The sequence below is a fragment of the Rhipicephalus microplus genome, chromosome 3, assembly GCF_043290135.1.
Source record: "Rhipicephalus microplus isolate Deutch F79 chromosome 3, USDA_Rmic, whole genome shotgun sequence".
NCBI classification, from domain to species: Eukaryota; Metazoa; Arthropoda; class Arachnida; order Ixodida; family Ixodidae; genus Rhipicephalus; species Rhipicephalus microplus.
The window spans coordinates 206,870,425-206,887,930 of NC_134702.1; the positions used below are offsets into that span (position 1 = coordinate 206,870,425).

General features: G+C 53.5%; 1 pseudogene; it reads left to right on the plus strand.

Moving 5' to 3' along the window:
* The window catches only part of LOC119184010 (uncharacterized), a 38,182-nt pseudogene extending 23,996 nt beyond the window's left edge, over nucleotides 1–14,186 (plus strand).
* Nucleotides 14,187–17,506: the final 3,320 nt, after the last annotated feature.

The following is a 17,506-nucleotide window of genomic DNA, read 5'->3' on the forward strand; positions in this document are numbered from 1 at the left end:
TACCTTAGGCGCGGGTTCCTAGCTTAGTGCGCTTAACGTAACAGCACTTCGTTTTTCTCCCTGACAGCCCCCTTTTATTTTTAGCTGTTATTTTATTATCATCGCTGTCAGGGAACAGCTACTTCGCGTAGCTGAGTGTCAGTGTGTATCGCGTGTGTGTGACTTATCGCGAACACTCGCACCTTTCCCGCAGTGTGTATAGCGTGTGTGTGACTTATCGCGAACACTCGCGCCTTTCCCGAAGTACGCGCGGTTGACTCTGAAGTGCCATATCCTTTTTTGTTTGATTGTTTCTTTTTTCACTTTTATTTTGTGACCCCGTGGCGCTTCCCTTCGCTCCCGCTCTACTCCGGCGTTTTTTTTTTTTTTTTTTTTTACCGGAACCTTGCGCTGACATTCCTCGTGCTTGTGTGTGTGTGAGTGAATGTGCCTGTGAGAGGTCTTCGCCTGTCCGAGCCTTCTCTGCACTCCACAACCGACCATGGACGACGTCGCGTACCGGCCTTCCAGGGAAACCATGGCCAACGCAGTTGCTACAGCGCCGCTACCAGCGACTAAACCTACATCAGCACAGTGCGCCCCGGCCGCTGACCCGGACTTCGTGGCGCCCACTACGCGCCCCCCCCGTCCGGGTCATCGCCGATCGAACAGCCTCACGACCTGTCGTGCCGAGGCGCACTCCCTGCTGCTTGGTGGCGCCGCGACCGACAGCATTCAACGCCAAGTTGATAAGTGGCTGCAAGCCAATCCACCCAAGCCTTGGGACCGCCCACTGCCGACCTTCCCGCGAGGCAGCAGCGCCTCGGACGCTGCTGCAGTCTCCCCGCTGCCTCCAACGGACGACCCTGCCGCGCCTGAACGTGCCAGCACCATGGAGGTGCACAGCGTTGTCGCGCTGCCCCCGACCGATGACGAAGAGGAGGGGATGGACTCCTCGGCCACCAGGAAGCGTGGCCGGGAGCAGTTCAGCAGTGATGACGAGGAGGACGGCCCGCGGAAACAGCCGGTCACCTCTCCGGTCACACTCGAGCCTTCCGAGAGGAGTGACATCCCCGAGCAGAAGGGGACAGTCCCGGCGGGCCACAGTGATGGTGCCACAGCAGTTGATACGCCGGCGGCCCTTCCTGACGCTCTCTCCAGTGACGAGGAGCACATGGACGAGGTGCCCGATGCCTCGGCGGAATCCAGCAGGCAGGAAGACCGCAGGCAGCCCACCCCTGGGACTGCGGCGGCCTTTCTGAAAAGTACCACAGCGGGAGACACACCGGCCCCTCGCAAGAAGAAGAAGAAGGGCAAGAAGTCAGCCCGCAAGCAGCACACACCTGCTGCACCCGCGGGCACTTCTGCTGCCATCTCTTCTTCCGGGGGACTACGTGCTGCACCCGCTGGCCCTGTCACCACAGTGAGACCACTGGCAGAGACTCCTGCAACCACCAGCGTCCCGGCGAGCCAGCCAGAGGACGAGGTGGCCTTCCAGGTGGTCATGTCCAAAGCTGCACTACGACGTGACAGAAGGCTGACCGCTGCTGTTCTGCCGGTGAACCCCGCGGTGGTGGGAACGGTGCTGTACCGGCCCGCCGCAGCTGGAGGCACCTTCAGCGGGATCCCGCGCCTCACTCTCGCCCGGGCACTCTTCCCGCGGCCTGGCGTTGCCGCGATTCGTGTCAATCACAGGCGCAACATCGTGGCGGCGGACGCTGCAACGCAAGAGTGCCTGGAACAGCTCCTGACCATCAAGGAGCTGCACGGGATCCCAGTGAGCGCGCGGAAGCCTGCCGACCGACACACAAGCACCGGCTTCCTGCACGGCGTTGACGGTGAGCCTACAGATGAGAGCCTGCTGCCCGGACTCAAGTCCTCTGTACCAATACTTGCTGCCACCAGAGAGGGCCGTACCATCACGGTACGCTTTGCCAGCCCTGTGCCCCCTGAGCACGTCACCCTCTTCCTGGTGCGCTTCCCGGTGCGGCCAGCCAGGCCCCGTCCCACGCAATGCCTACAGTGCGGCCGGTTCGGCCATGTGAAGGAAAGCTGCAGCTGGCCCGGAGCCTGTATTCGCTGTGGCCGGGCCCACCCCGAGTTGCAGGACTGCCCGCAGGCACGGCCACGGTGTGTGAACTGTGGTGGCCCACACCCTGCCAACACACCGGACTGCCCACGGTGGCAAGAGCAACGGCGGGTTGCCACCATCATGGCATCCTCCACCACCTTCCTATCCAGGCGTGCTGTGGCAGCAGCGGTGCGGGAGGAGGACAAGGAGGCCCGCACTTTTGCGAGCGTTTTGAAGGGGCGCACTCCACCCGCCCCCCCACCTACCAGCTCTCCTGCCGCATCAGGCAATCGCCATCGTCAGCCGCCACAAGGACTGCAGCCCCTCCGTGCCACTGCCCCAGCAACTCTGCCTGCTACCTCTGCCGCCCCAACAGTCACGACTGTTGCCCCAGGGATGCCGCCTGCTGCCGAGGGTACCTCAGCGCCCCCGCCTGCCACTGCCGCTCCCACAGCCATAGCTGCTCCCCACACAGCACTCCCTGCTGTGGCCGTGGCCCTACCTGCTGTAGATCCCGTGACCCAGATTGTATCAACCCTGCTGCTAACCTTGCAGGCCTTGGGAAATGCCCTCCCAGAAGGTCACCCCGCCCGTGCCATCTGCCTGCAGGCAGGGGCCTTGCAACAACAAACGCCCCACCATGGCTGATTCTTCCCTTGGGTCGAGTCGATGTTGCCGCCCGAGCATTCTCCAGTGGAATGCCAACTGGCTAGGGCGGCGGAGAGCTGACCTGGCGGAGCACCTCCTGTGCAGCAACTACGACGTCCTCGCATTCCAGGAGGTGTACGCCCGGGCAGAGGATCTGCGACTGCCTGGCTACATGGGCTACAGCAGCCGCACTGGCTGCACTCTGACGACCTGCAGTGCTGCCCCCTGCCTGGACGACAGCCACCAGCAGGGACCTGCTCGCTGCGCCGTGTACGTGAAGCGGGAGCTTCTCCAAGCAGAGGTGCCTGTGGCTGATCTGGTCGGTGGTCCCTTCGAGTGTTGTGCTGTCCGCATACGCCTCGAGGAGAGGGACACCACTGTGGCCAGTGTGTATATCCGGCCGCAGCAGCCCTGGGACCCCAGATGCCTCCGACAACTCGTGCATCGGTTGGGGAAGGAGTTCCTGCTCTGCGGCGATGTCAATGCACATCACCCGGACTGGGGCAGCCGGAGGATGGACCCGCGAGGCAGGGAGGTGCGGGACATGCTACAGCAGCTGGGCCTCACCATCCTCAACACCGGGTCCGACACCTTCCTTCGTCGTGGGCGCCGGGCCTCCAGCACTGCCATCGATCTCAGCGTGGCCACGGAAGGGTGCCGGTACGCCTGGTCACCATTCCCGGACACATGGGGCTCGGACCACCTGCCCATCCTGCTCACCCCCTTCCGAGGCAGGGCCCCCCGGGACCGGCAGTACAGCGTGGTGGACTGGCAAGTCTACCGGCAGCTATTCAGGCAGGACACGAGTGACAGGGACCTCCTACAACTGGTGGCCGACAACGCAAAGGCGGCAACCGTCATCACCAGGGTCCAGCAGGGGCAGCCTGTGCCAGACATCCCACACCTGGCCTTGAGAGCGGCGCGGCGGCGAGCAGAGCGGCAGGCTCTGAAAAGAGGCGAACCGGCGCTCTGGACAGCGTTCCGGAGGGTCGACGCCGTCTGCAGACGCCATGCACGCAGACGCAGGAACCAGGGCTGGATCGGCGTCTGCGTCTCCATCAACGACGCACGAGATGGGACACGAGCCTGGCGCCTGCTGAAGAGCCTGCTGATGGTGCCCCGGGCCTTCAATCAGGTGCTGTCACTGGCTGTGCACTTTTCCATCCAGGCTGCAGACTTGGCCGAACAGCTCGCTGACCAGTTCGCTGCCAGGGATGTCGCCCAACTGCCTGCTGCACCTCCACCTGCTGCCCTACCATGCCCTGCCTCTTGCCACCATCCTGGATGGGTGGCTGCTCAGGTACATGAGCTTTGCAGCGAGCCCATTGCAATGCACGAGCTGGTGGCTGCCCTCGAGGGATCCAGGAGGCGGAGTGCTCCAGGTGCAGATGGCATCACGTTCCAAATGCTCCGAAACCTGGATGGGACTGGTCGACAACGCCTCCTGGAGCTTTACAACGACATCTGGAGCGCTGGGGCCCTGCCGGAATCCTGGCGAACTGCAGTGGTGGCGCCAATCCTGAAACCCGGGAAGAAAGCCACGGCCCTCTCCTCATACAGGCCAGTTTCTCTGACCTCTGCACCATGCAAGGTGATGGAGAGGGTGGCCCTAGAGAGACTGGAGTGGATCGCCGACCAGCTGGGCTTCTTCCCGGAGCAGCAGACGGGTTTCAGGCGGCACCGGTGCACAGCAGACTCCATCTCAGACGTCGTTGCCACCCTCGAGGACGCAAGGAACAGCGGGGACGTGGCCATGCTGCTGCTGCTGGATGTGGAGAACGCATTCGACGGGCTCCCACACGTGGTCATCGAGGCGGCCCTCGACCGACTTGGCATCAGCGGATGCCTCCGAGGCTTTGTGACTGCCTTCCTGTCCGGGAGGACCTTCCGCGTCAGAGTCGGAAAGGAGACCAGCCAACCCAGGGACATCACTGCAGGTGTACCACAGGGCTCTGTGCTGAGCCCCTTCCTGTTCAACTTGGCGCTGGCGGGACTTCCAGCTTCCCTCCCGACAGACACCAGGTTCCCAGCCCGCTGTTCGGTGTACGCCGACGACGTGGCACTCTGGGCTCGGGGACCACGGCAGTCCATCCCTGCCATCCGGAGGTCACTGCAGGCGGCCCTGGATGCGGTGATCACCTACCTCGGAGGCATCGGGCTCAAGGTCTCTGCCACCAAGACCGAGGCCCTGCTGATACATCCACTGGCTGCGGGACGAACCTACGTGAGACGGCTGAAGGTCGGCAACCGCAACCTACCCTGGAGGCTGACGGTGAAGTACCTGGGGCTCACCGTGGACCACCGGCTCACGTGGATCCCTGCTGCCAAGGCTGCTGCCACAAGGGTGAAACGAGTCCAGGGGGCCATCACCAAGCTGCAGCAGCGAGGTCGCGGCTGCTCGGCCAAGTGGGCTCTGCGGCTCAACCAGGCTGCGGCGTCCTCAGTGCTACTGTACGGCCTCCCACTGGTGACCCTGTCGCCGGCCAGGAGGGACCTGCTGGAGGGACTACACCGGAAAGCACTTCGAACCATCCTGGGGCTGCCCAAGTGCTCCCCCGTGGCAGCAACTCTTGCCGAGGCAGGTGAGTGGCCCCTGTCACTCCGCATGCTTCAACGCGCGCTGGGGCACATAGACCGCCTGCACCGGGCCGCCGACGGCAGGGCCCTCCTGGAGCGTCTCCGCAACCAGCCCCAGTCACGGATGGGAGGACTATGCCAGCTGTATCACGAGATGGTCCCGGATCCGCCAGTCCCGGTAGCCTCACCACCGCCACACCACCGGCCGCCAGAGGTCCACCTCTTCTTGGACGGCGCAACCAAACATCGAACACCTGCGGCCGCATTGCAGCAGGCTGCCACCTGCAAGCTCCAGGAACAGCTGGCGGGGCGGCTGCAGGTTTTCACCGATGGATCCGTCCTGGCGGACGGGACTGCGGCAGCAGCGTGTGTCATCCCTTCCAGGGCCAGCAGCAGGCAATGCCAGCTTCCCTTCCCAGCGAGCTCCACGGCTGCGGAGCTGGCGGGACTCCACCTGGCAGCGGACCTCCTGGCTGAAGACCCCCCTGCTGAGCCGGTTGCAGTAGTGTGCGACAGCAGAGCAGCCCTGCAGACCCTGTCCAACCATCGCCGGGGCGGGCTCAATGGCAGCCTCCTGGCTTCTAAGTTCCGGGCGCTCACGACGTCAGGGACGTCCGTCTCCTTCCACTGGCTGCCCTCCCACGTGGGCATAGCTGGCAATGAGGAGGCGGACACACTGGCTAAGGCAGCCCATCAGCCTGGCACCCCCATCACCCGGGCCGTGGCGGCCAGGGACTTTACGCAGGCTCGTCTTAAGAAGCTTCTCATCACAGTCCACCCAGACCAGCGGGTGGCCAGCGGACGGGGACCGAAGCTTCTACCAGAGAAGGGCCTAACCAGGAGGGAAAGAGCCACCCTGCTGCGACTACGGACCGGCTGCGTGTGGACCGCGGCCCGCCGCCACGCCAAGGGCCGCTGCACCTCCCCGGCCTGCGACCGCTGCGGCGATCCCGAGACCCTCGAACATCTCCTCTGTGCCTGTCCTGGCTTGGCACAGGAACGTTCGAGGCTCACCACAGCCTACAGGAGACAGGGCCTTCCTGCCTCCACACTGGAACACTTCATCTTCCCGTCTCGTCCTCATCTGCCAGCGCTGCGGAGCCTGGTGGTGTTCCTCGACGAGACGGGAATCGCGGCCTACCGCTGAGACCGGGACCCCTGCCACCCCCGCCCTTGCTGCCGGCCTGCCACCTGTGCTGATGTTCGCCTGGCCACTACACCTCTAACACCTACACTCCTATCCACTTTTCTCCCACTCCCCCCCCCCCCTAAGACGCTGCGCCGTGCTCCCTAATGGGCTGCAGAAATTAGGCGTCTCATTCTTCCACGAACCACCAACACACACCACCAGTTCCTGACCATGCGGAGAACGGCGTGCTTCCCGAGTCGAGCGGCGCCGATGCGGGCGTGTTAGGCCTAGTCCCCCAAAGCGCTCTTGACAACCGCCGCGGGTCTTCGTCGTCGTTTCGGCACGACACTGCAATGTTGCAGCCAGAAGATTTGCGGCGTATAGAGAGTGAAGCTCAAGAAAAACTTAATGTACTTGCTTCAACTCCTGCTACTGCCCGAAAATCTGACTTTTTGGATCGTGATGACGCTGCCACACAAGCTAGCAACGATCTCGCTACAAGTTTTTTCATCGCTAGTTACGACTCGATGAACGCGCTGCTGGCGTCTACCAGTTGCAAGTGTACAATTTGTGGTGGTAACCTCACGGTGCGAAAAGGTGAGCGGGATTTTGGCCTTGCTGTGAAGTTTGTTGCCGAATGTGCGATCTGCGGCGATAATGTGCAGGGATGGAGCTCGCCGCGCGTGAGCGGCAAAGCAAAGCTCAGGCCTTTTGTCATAAACATCCTTGCGGAGCGTGCAATGCAGAGCACCGGAAACGGGCAAACCGCAATGAACGACATTTTTGCGGCGATGAACATTTCGGAGAGAGGAATGCACAATAAAACATGGCAGGGACACTTGAAAACGAAACTCGTCCCCGCGGCAACCGATGGGGCAGAAAAGTTGATGGGGACATGTGCACAATTAGTGCGCGATTTGTACCGTGACCTAAATATAAACAGCCCGGACAACATCGCTATATCGTTCGATGGCACATGGATGACGCGCGGCCACTCGTCTCATATCGGCGTCGGCACCGTAATTGAGCTCTACACAGGATTTGTGCTCGATTATGTAGTGCTCAGCAATTTCTGTGCTGGGTGCGCACGGGCACCAAAAGAAGTTGACCCTGCCTACCAGGCTTGGAAGGAGGCACACGCATGCCAGAAAAACACGGACAAAAAAGCTGGGGAGATGGAGGTGGAAGCGGCACTGATCCTCTTCCAAAGATCGCTGCAGAAGCATAAGCTGCGGTACACGACCTTGTTGTCGGATGGTGACAGCCGCGCTTACCTTGCTCTTCAAGATGCGAAAGTCTATGGATACATACCCGTGGACAAGGAAGATTGTGTTAACCACATTCACAAGAGAATGGGCACAGCACTGCGAAATCTAGTTTCCAAGCAGAAGTCCTCTGGTACAGAGAGTCTCGGTGGGAAAGGAAAGCTGACTGGTGAGCTTATCACCAAGCTCAGCAGCTACTATGGCTGGGCCTTGAAATCGCACAAAGGTGATGTCAAGGCCATGCATAAAGCAGTCATGGCCACATACTACCACATCACCTCAAACGATGTCACTTCTAACCACACTCTCTGTCCAGAGGGCCCAGATTCATGGTGCCGCCAAAACGCAGCAAAGGCCAAAGGTGAGCCTGCTCCAAAACACCGCCACAATCTGCCACCCCATGTATGTGAGGCGCTTCTTCCAGTTTACAGACGTTTGTCTGATGAATCGCTTCTTCGGCGATGCCTAAGAGGGAAGACCCAAAATAACAACGAGTGTCTCCACTCAATTATTTGGGCACTGGCGCCGAAGGAGAAACATGCATCATTGTTTGCTGTGCAAGCTGCTGTGGCAGAGGCTGTAATGAAGTTCAATTCTGGGTATGAAAAAGCTTCTACAGCCATACTTCAAGAACTTCAGCTAAACCCTGGCCAACAGTTGACCAAGCGCATGAGTGAAAAAGATCGCCACCGTGCTGAAGCATGCGCACGCAAGCATGCTTCTGCAGAAAACTTGCAGCGTGTGCTACGAAAACAACACCGAAATGACTCTAAACAGACAGACTATGTTCCTGGAGGGTACTGATGCTAGGCCTTTTGTGAACATTGTAAATAGTTTGTGATTTTCTGTATTAAATATGAGCCTATTTTGTTTTTTGACGTTTTCTCAGAATGTCATTTTCGATGTTTTTGAAACTTGCCAAAGCGATATCTTGGTCTTGAGGTCACATAGAGCCACAATTCTTGTGGTGGCATGTAGCTACATATGTCTCCTACACAAATGTAGGAACAGATTTTTCAATCTAGTCTTTCTAAATTTTTATTCTTGGTACTAATTTAATCGCTTGATAGAGATATCTGGAGATTAAACTTCAAATTGCTATAAAATTGGTAATACTTGTAATATTAAAAAAGTAATCCTACATTTGTGTTAATTACACTTCATAGTATCTAGCCATATGTCAATATTAATATTCTGGCCAATAATTGCCTTTCCATTGTTCTGATAAACAATATAGGATTAATTTTAATTATCTCTGCAACTGGCCAACCAATTTCAAAAGCAATTATATTTTTGAAATCAGCTTGAAAAACTCTGTCTGGGTTACAATTTTCATTGAATTTGGTCAAGAAATATAAAAAAAAAATTTAAAACCCTCTTCCCCCCTTAAATGAATAATGCAGTAATCAAATTTGATTTGAATCAAAGTTAAATTGCTGAAATTTTTGAATTATTAAAAACGAACAAAATAGGTGTATATTAGTCCACACATAACACTCTGTAAAGGTGGTTTCTTGGCAGTGGAGGGATGCTAAACCATGAAAGCAGTTACCCAAGCACATTAGACCAGATTTAAAAGTGGTTTCACTGCAATGAATTGGTGCTAAGCCGTGAAAACACGTAATCAAGAGAAATTCGCACTGCAGCAAAGCCCCACTTCAAGGTTTTAATAAAGAATTACAATGACATTGATACTGCTTTTTTTGTTGTTTTCAGTTTAAAAGCTCGTTACACAAATTTATATGCTCCAAGTAAAAAAAAAATTGAAACGCAGCATATTTTACTGGCTATTACTTGGACTGCACCAAAAGCCGAATGCTGCTACAATTCGAAGTTGTTGCCACTTCCTTTGATGAAAAAAAAAAAAGTGGCCTTTGCATAGGCCCTGTTTCAATTTTTAAAGATCTGTGCAAGTTTGTTTGGCCATGACAAATATGCCCCTTTTTGTTTATATTATGCAATATATATACTATTACAATTGAATTAGATATTATTCGACCAAAATCACTATTCGCTTCGAATTCACTTCGAACCTAAAATTCCCTATTCGCACAAGCGTACAGAAAATGTCAGCAGCATCAACTTTTATGGACCACCGCTTGGCAATTCGTAGAGCAGACCGCGGCAATCAATTTCCAGATTACAGCGCTGCGCACCGTGCACAGCCTCCATTTAGAAAAACAATTCCCGCGCTCCTTTCCTACACCTGACCAATCCTTCTTTCATGAGCAGTGACACAAATTCGCCGATCAGCGACTTGACGAAGCACGCAGCTCATCGATTGGGTTAAACCAGTCACGACGGCAGGCTACGCTTTTTCCTCCCTTTGAAATAGAAGGGTGGCGAGACCGCACGAAAATTTGAAACTAGCTGAAACCAATGTTCTAACCCCTGTGAATTCCTTAATAAAGTATTTGCAAAATCCTTGAGGAGGCAGCATGTTCACGGAGCAAAGGTGCAGATATTTTTTATTTTTGGTCCTTGGGGGTTGTTTACTGGCCTTTTGAACTGGGGCAAGCATGTGCAGACCACAAAGTGACTTCAATGCAGACAGTGAAGCATGAATCTGTATTATGGTGCAGTTTAAAAAAAGCGAAAATATCCAAATACGAGCACCTCATTGAAAAATTTCCTGCTATCTGCAGGTCATGTATGCAGACACAGCAGAAAAACTTGAAGCTGCCATTGCCGAAGTTAAGGCCCTACAACACGATGCCTTCGTGTCTAGAGTTCTGACATTCTTGCGCCGACAAGAAGAGTGGGTGCAGCTCTACCGTTTGGACGTGTTGACAAGGGGCCACAACACCAACAATTTTGCGGAGGCAACCATACGCGTGCTCAAAGACATTATCCTGAACAGAGTCGAAGCATTCAATGCAGTCGCACTCGTAGACTCTGTGGCTCTGGTGTGGAGAAATACTTTGAAAGCCGTATCCTCCGCCACGCCTACAGCCGTGTTGCAGCCCATCAACTACTGTACAAGCGGCTGCTGTCGAGAATGCCGAAAGATGCAGCCGAGGCCATCCAAGTGGTAGGCCAGGGACAGTACATTGTGCCTAGTGCGACCCACCCCAGCTCCAGTTATGAGGTCTATGCTGACATAGGACTATGTACATGTCTCTTTGGTAAACAAGGTGCATTTTGTAAGCACCAGGCTTTGGTGCAGAAAAAGTACGGAGGACTGTTTCCGAATGCTCCGGCACTGAGTACTGACGACCGGTACCAACTGGGACAGCTGGCCCTGGGCGAGAAGTGTCCCCCCAGGATATTTTTCGAACCCTTCCAAGAGGAGGAGCCCAGCCGTAGCTCCAGAACCACGGCAGGTACCAGTGCCCAGCAGAAGGAGCCAGACGAACTCCAAGCATTGCAAGGCACCAGCACGCAAGAGGCCACACACCTCGCACCTGTACCGTCGGTGCCTGATGCAGCCCAACTTGCCCAGGTAGGACAAGCCCCTTGAAAGGGCCCTGAAGTACTTTTCAATTAAACATAGGGAATGCTACTGAACAGTAGTCAAGGCTTCTTTTATTCCTGTAAGCATATTATTGTGCTCTACCGCACTCACGAATTTACAATTTCATATTGGTGGATGTCATCATTCTGAGGGCGATTTCAAGATTTCAACACTATTGGTGTCGTATTGTTCCATGTTTGGAACTACAGGTCACCAATTGTTGGTATTAGCAGCACTTCCACTAACAGAATAGTCAAAACAGGTGACAGGAAAACCTTGACTTAAATTGACTCCTCAGCTTGAACTTTATTCTCGAGCTGTTGTCTGCAGTTAAAGAGGAGCAAAATAAATGTGCAGTTCTTGTTGGTGTGCTGTACACTTGAAGTATATTTCTTTCATCACTTTTGGTGCAGGCCCAAGAACATGCATACGAGTTCCTGGAGGTCCAGTTGCGGCGTGTGCATTCTATGAATGCACACAATCCAGCTTACCTTGATATTGTGAAGGGCCTTGCAGAGGAGCTTGCTCGTGTTCAGAACAGCAGCGATGGGACAGGACTGATGCTGGCATTCAAGGCTACCGCTGCAGCAAGACGTCGCCGGGCCCGTCACATAAGGGTGCAACCGACCAGCACTGCTAGGCGTAGGCCAGGGCTTACAAGGGGGTCCAAGAGGGTCCCTACAGGGCGCCCAGCAGTTGAGCCAGCTGCCAAGAGAGCAAAGAAGAGGCCCCATTCTTTGAGCCACAGCATAGAGAAAAATGTGCCTGGTGCAAGGCTGCACTGAATGGCAGCTGCCTCACACCAACTGGGCTCACGACAGTTCTAGGCACAGAGCCAACTTGGTTTCAAACATCATTTCTACGGTTTTACGTGGCGAAACGATGATATGATTGTGAAGCACACCGCAGTGGGCGACTGATGATATGTGGGGTTTAACGTCCCAAAACCACCATATGATTGTGAGAGACGCCGTAGTGGAAAGCTCCGGAAATTTCGACCACCTGGGGTTCTCTAACGGGCTCCCAAATCTGGGCACACTGGCCTACACCATTTCCACCTCCATCGAAAATGTAGTCACCACAGCCGGGATTCAATGCCACGACCTGCGGGTCAGCGGTTAAGTATTTTAGCCAGTAGACCACCGCGACGGGGCCCACAGTGGGTGACTTCGGATCAAATTGGGCCATGTGGGATTCTTTAAAGTGAACCTAAATCTATGCGAAGGAGCAGCTCATCGCCACCGCTGCACTTGATGCTTCATCTTTGATTGAACCAAAGCGAGAACGACTCCTCGCATTAGCTGTAATATCATAACCTTACAATTGGTCACCTTAGCCACAGGCAGAAGCATTTGGCTCTGCACTATTACCTCAGTATCATGCATACAGCCTTGTCAAAGCTGATGTTAAAGAATGGTGCCCACTAATCCCACTAGTCTCTTGGATCCACCAGGTGTGGCCCTCACAAGTCACAATCAGATACTCATCAATGTTGTGCAGTAACATTGTGCCATTCCACCATGAGCGACTTTTGTTTCGCCTTACCGTCAGGAGTAACGAGCTCTTCAATTGCGTTTTTTGAGTGGCGGTGGGGTTAATGTCCAAACCACGACACTGACAGTATAGTTATGTGCCGCTTACTTAGAAACCGAAGAAGTTAAAAGACTAGGTGGTGCCTGTCCTGGCCATCGTGGTTGTTTTCAACCGCAGTATTGTTACTATGAATATTGTAAATACACTCGTTTTCTGTCATCTCCCCGTAACATCTTAGGTGGAGGTGCTGGACACATCAGGAGCACACAACGGAACTTCGCAGCGGGCGTATTCTTGGACAGTCCATCATGCCGGCAGACAATTCTGCTGATCCAGCCCCCGCTATGCCGAATGCACCCAGTCACATTGTCGGGACCCACCTCCGAGGCCCAGGCCCCTTCTGCAGGACTGATAACAGTCAGGTGGAGAAGTGGCTGGCCAACTAAGAGTGCAGCAGCAAGACCAATCGCTGGGATTCGACTTTGATGCTTGCAAACGTCAGGTACTACCTCAGGGGTAGGGCCAACGTGTGGTTCGACACACACGAGGAGAATTTAAACCTACGTAACAAAAAAAAGACGTATATAAACAAAAAAAATGAAACACCTTTTTGGAAAGCCCATTGCATGCCAAGAGAAAGAACTCTCGTGCCGTGCCCAAACCTCAAAGGAGCTGCACATGGTTTACATACAAGATGTCTTAGCCTTGTGCGGGCAAGTTGATAGCCAAATGGCCGAAGCCAACAGTCACCCACATTAATGAAGGCATCGCTCACGACGCCCTTCACTTGCTCGTGTACAAAGACTGCTCCACCATTTACGACATTATCAGGGAGTGCTGAAGTTTCGAAGAAGCAAAAAGCCGACATGTTACGCAGCAATTTGTTCAGCTCCCTACCACTGCTGCCACGTCGTCGTGCAAAGACGTCTAGATCCAGCCGCCGCCCTGTACCATAAACTTCCTGCGTCTCGTGCGGCGTAATATCGAGGCAGCAACTCCATCTGCTCCCCAGACTAATTCTCACGAGGAGGCCCGCCCGACAGTGTCATTAATTCAGGCCGCCGTGCGCGAAGAACTGGCGAATGCAGGCATCCAGCCTGTATGTGCCCAAAGTCGTTCTACGTCAGCCCTGCTCCATACTACCAGCCACAACTGACTTATTCCGGGTACCATGATTCGAACCAGTGGCGCACGCGAGAAGACGGGTCGATATGCTTCAACTGCAATGGCGCCGGTCACATTTCCCTCTATTGTCGCTATCGTCGGCCATCGTCTCCTCGTGCACCATGCCGTCCAGACGACACTTCATCCTCCCCTTTGCACGCCAATCCACTGAACACTAATGCCCGAACATCAACCCCACATTATGAGCCGTCGCCGTCTCCCCAGACCCAACGACTTTCTCGGTTGCTTATGTCCCGTCGCTCCCCCTCACCGTCCTTCCTCGGGAAAACAGACCAGTGCAGCTCCCGGAAGGTGATGCGGCCTTGACTGATCGACTCGGAAATCCTCTGCTAACTCTGGCATCTCGACAAAAGCTTACGGATGTAGATGTAGAGGGCATGCCTGTTTCAGCGCTCATCCACACAAGGGCTCAATAATCATTGATGAGTGCTCACCTTTCTCGTCGTCTTCGTAAAGTCGTTACACGCGCCTCATCACCTGTTGTTCGCGAAGCCAATAGCCGTACACCTACCGTCCTTCGAATGTGCTTTGCGCATGTGAGCTTCGATGACCACAACACCTCAGTTCTCTTTGCTGTTCAGGACGTTGCTCCTTGGACGTTCTACTGACGCGAAGATTAGTTTTGCCTCACTATCTTGTGACTGTTTCTGCGAACAACTTTTGCACACCTGTCCTGAACTTTGGACGCTGCGCACAACTGCTTCCTGAAGGTATCTCGCTGGGCACAATATCACCTTTAGACGCAAACAACCCTGTTGCTCTGGCCATTGATGCCCCACAGTCGCCTCCAGGCAGCCCTGCTGCTGGCCCAACACCTGATGACACATTCGAAAACATGATTGCCTGCCCGAACCCTGATCCTTCTAAAAGCCAGGACCTACACCTTTCGTAGGAGACATACCGCAACTTTTGATTTCGCTTCACCCAAACTTGGACAAACATATCTAGTGAGGCATCGAATCGACAACGCGGACACAACACCCATTCATCGACACCCTTAGCATGTCTCTGCGACCGATCGCAGCGTCATTCAAACGGAAGTTGATGAAATACTCTCTAAGGACATCATGGAGCCATTTTCGAGCCCTTGAGCGTCGCCCATAGTATTTGTAAAAAACAAAGACAACACCTGGCAGTTCTGCGTCGACTGCCGGCATTTCACCAGCACTTCAACAAAATCAAAAAATACTTCTGCCTATTGCTGCAAATAGACGACGCCATTGATTCCCTTTTGGTGCACGGTACTTTTCTTCCATCGACCTTCGTTTGGGCTATTGACAAATAGCTGTCGATGAAAATGATTGGAAGTTAAGTCATGCCCTTTGGGTTGTGTAATGCGCCAGCAACATTTTGAGCGTGTGATGGACTCTCTACAGAGGGGGTTTCAAGTGGTCCACATGCCTCTCTGCTGCCTGGACAATATCGTAGTTTTCTCCCCTTACATTCATTAGTCACCTGCAAAACTTGTCGGCCATATTGCAAGTCTTTCACATTGCTGATCTTCAACTCAACTCTTGAAAATGCTGCTTTTTGCGCCTGGAGATCGCCGTGCTTGGCCATCTTGTTGACGCTGCAAGTAAACGAGCTGATCCAGCAAAAATATGCGCCGTCATCAACTTCCCTATTACAAGTTCTTCCAAAGAGGTTCGCTCGTTTTTTTTGGCTCGTGCTTCATCCAATGTGCTTCAAAAAATAAAAAAAAAACTTTTTGGAAAGTCCGTTGCACGCCAACATAACGAACTTTCGTGCCGTGCCCGAACCTCAACGGAGCCGTACATGGTTTACATACAAGGTGTCTTAGTCTTGTGTAACATATACGTCGTAACACGAGGCAGCTGGCTGTTCGCCTTTATTTTATTTGACTGAAATCCAATGTTGCCTATGGACACCAATGATGCCTCCTTCAACATGCCCACCCACTGAATACGCTCAATAAGCTATAGCCCATGCCGACCATACACGTCAACTTGTGTGCGTTCGGCTAACCGACTCACAAGCGGGCCAACGATTTCGTTATGAGAGCAGTCATATAAACACTCACTTGCCTCCAGGATTCCTGTGCTGTGGTCTCCAGCACGCTGTATTGGGCTTTTTACAAAGCTACTGTTCCCGCCATCCGAACCGTACCCTATGCACCGCCAAGTGACCGTCGTGACATAAGAAATTGAATTGTCTTTGTCCTCGTCGACTCACCCCGTACCAACATCGTTTACGTTGTACGTCTGAAGCCATGTCATACACCGGGCTGCCGCAACGCACATGTATAATAACCACCTCTATACCGTCTTTCTCTGACTGCACCGAGTCGGTGCCTTCACCGCCGGAGGGTAACGTTATGTGCCGCTCACATAGAGAGGACGAAAAAGTGAAGGACTAGGTGGTGCCTGCTCTCGCTATCGCAGTTGTTTTTACCCGCATTACTGTGACTATATATATTGTAAACATACCTGTTTTCAGTCATCTACCAGTAACAATATCATTTATGAAACACCCGTTGGGGCACAGACATATTTTCGGAGAAGGTTTTTGGGCTATGATTCTATTTCGTGCCTTACAAGGTTTTACAGCGAAATACTGAAGTACCCTATGAGGTTCTCCCAGAAGGCACCTCAAGAAACTGCTATTAGCTTCCAGAAAGTGTAGTCGGGCGCGTTTTTAGACTTTAACCGTACTTTTCTTGCTCCGAATCGTCTAATTAGCAACATTACAGTGTATTGACAACTTAGCATGGTTTCTTTTAATTCATCTTCTCCATTTTGTTGTTGGCTGTTTATTCTTATTTGATACCTTGCTTGATAGCGGCCGATTGAGCTATTTTGCGTTATGACACGCCGTCCCATTGTATAGTGCACTCACCCTTTTTCATTCCAATGTGCTGCATCGAGACTGCCACCGCGGCCGGGATTTCAATGCCGTAACCTGCAGGTCACCACTAGATGTGGTGGGTTGGTCCTCAGTGCTGTCGGCCCACATCACTCAATGTATAAAACGGTACCAGAACACCACTTGTCACCACCAAGTTCCCTGCAATGCACCCTTATGTGTTGACCCGGCAAACTACCTGTGCTGTCAGCAATAGTATGCCCTTCTGTGAACACCACATCATCCAGTGCATCATTATATGATGGCCAACTACGGAGCCCACATTTTTAGTACCGATGTGCCACTTGCATTTTCAATTTTAGCTCAAAACAACAAAGCCCTACTCTAGTCTCAAGATGGCTGAGCCTAATTGCAGTATAGTGCTTTCTGGTCAACAGAAAGTCAAATTGATATTGCCTGTGTATGCACCATGCTTCATCTGTGTACTTTACACACATTGGCATGACAGCATCGTGTCGATAGTGTCCATTTAATATACGTGCCTGCTATGCCGCTACCACTGAAATTCTAACAAAGACTTTGTGCTTTTTGAATCAATACTTCTTTGCAGACTAGTTGGTTTCATACTTGAAAACTCTGCTTGCAGTGCAAGCTGATGGAAAAACGAGAAGGGGGACAGGAAAGAGTACGCTCTTTCCTGTCTCCCTTCTCAATTTTCCTTCAGCTTGCACTGCAAGCAGAGTTCATTTTGCTTTTCAAAGTTATTACCATGACTGTTCATACATAAACTCATCAATGTGTACATTCACGTATGTCTATGCTTGACACATAAAGTGTTATCT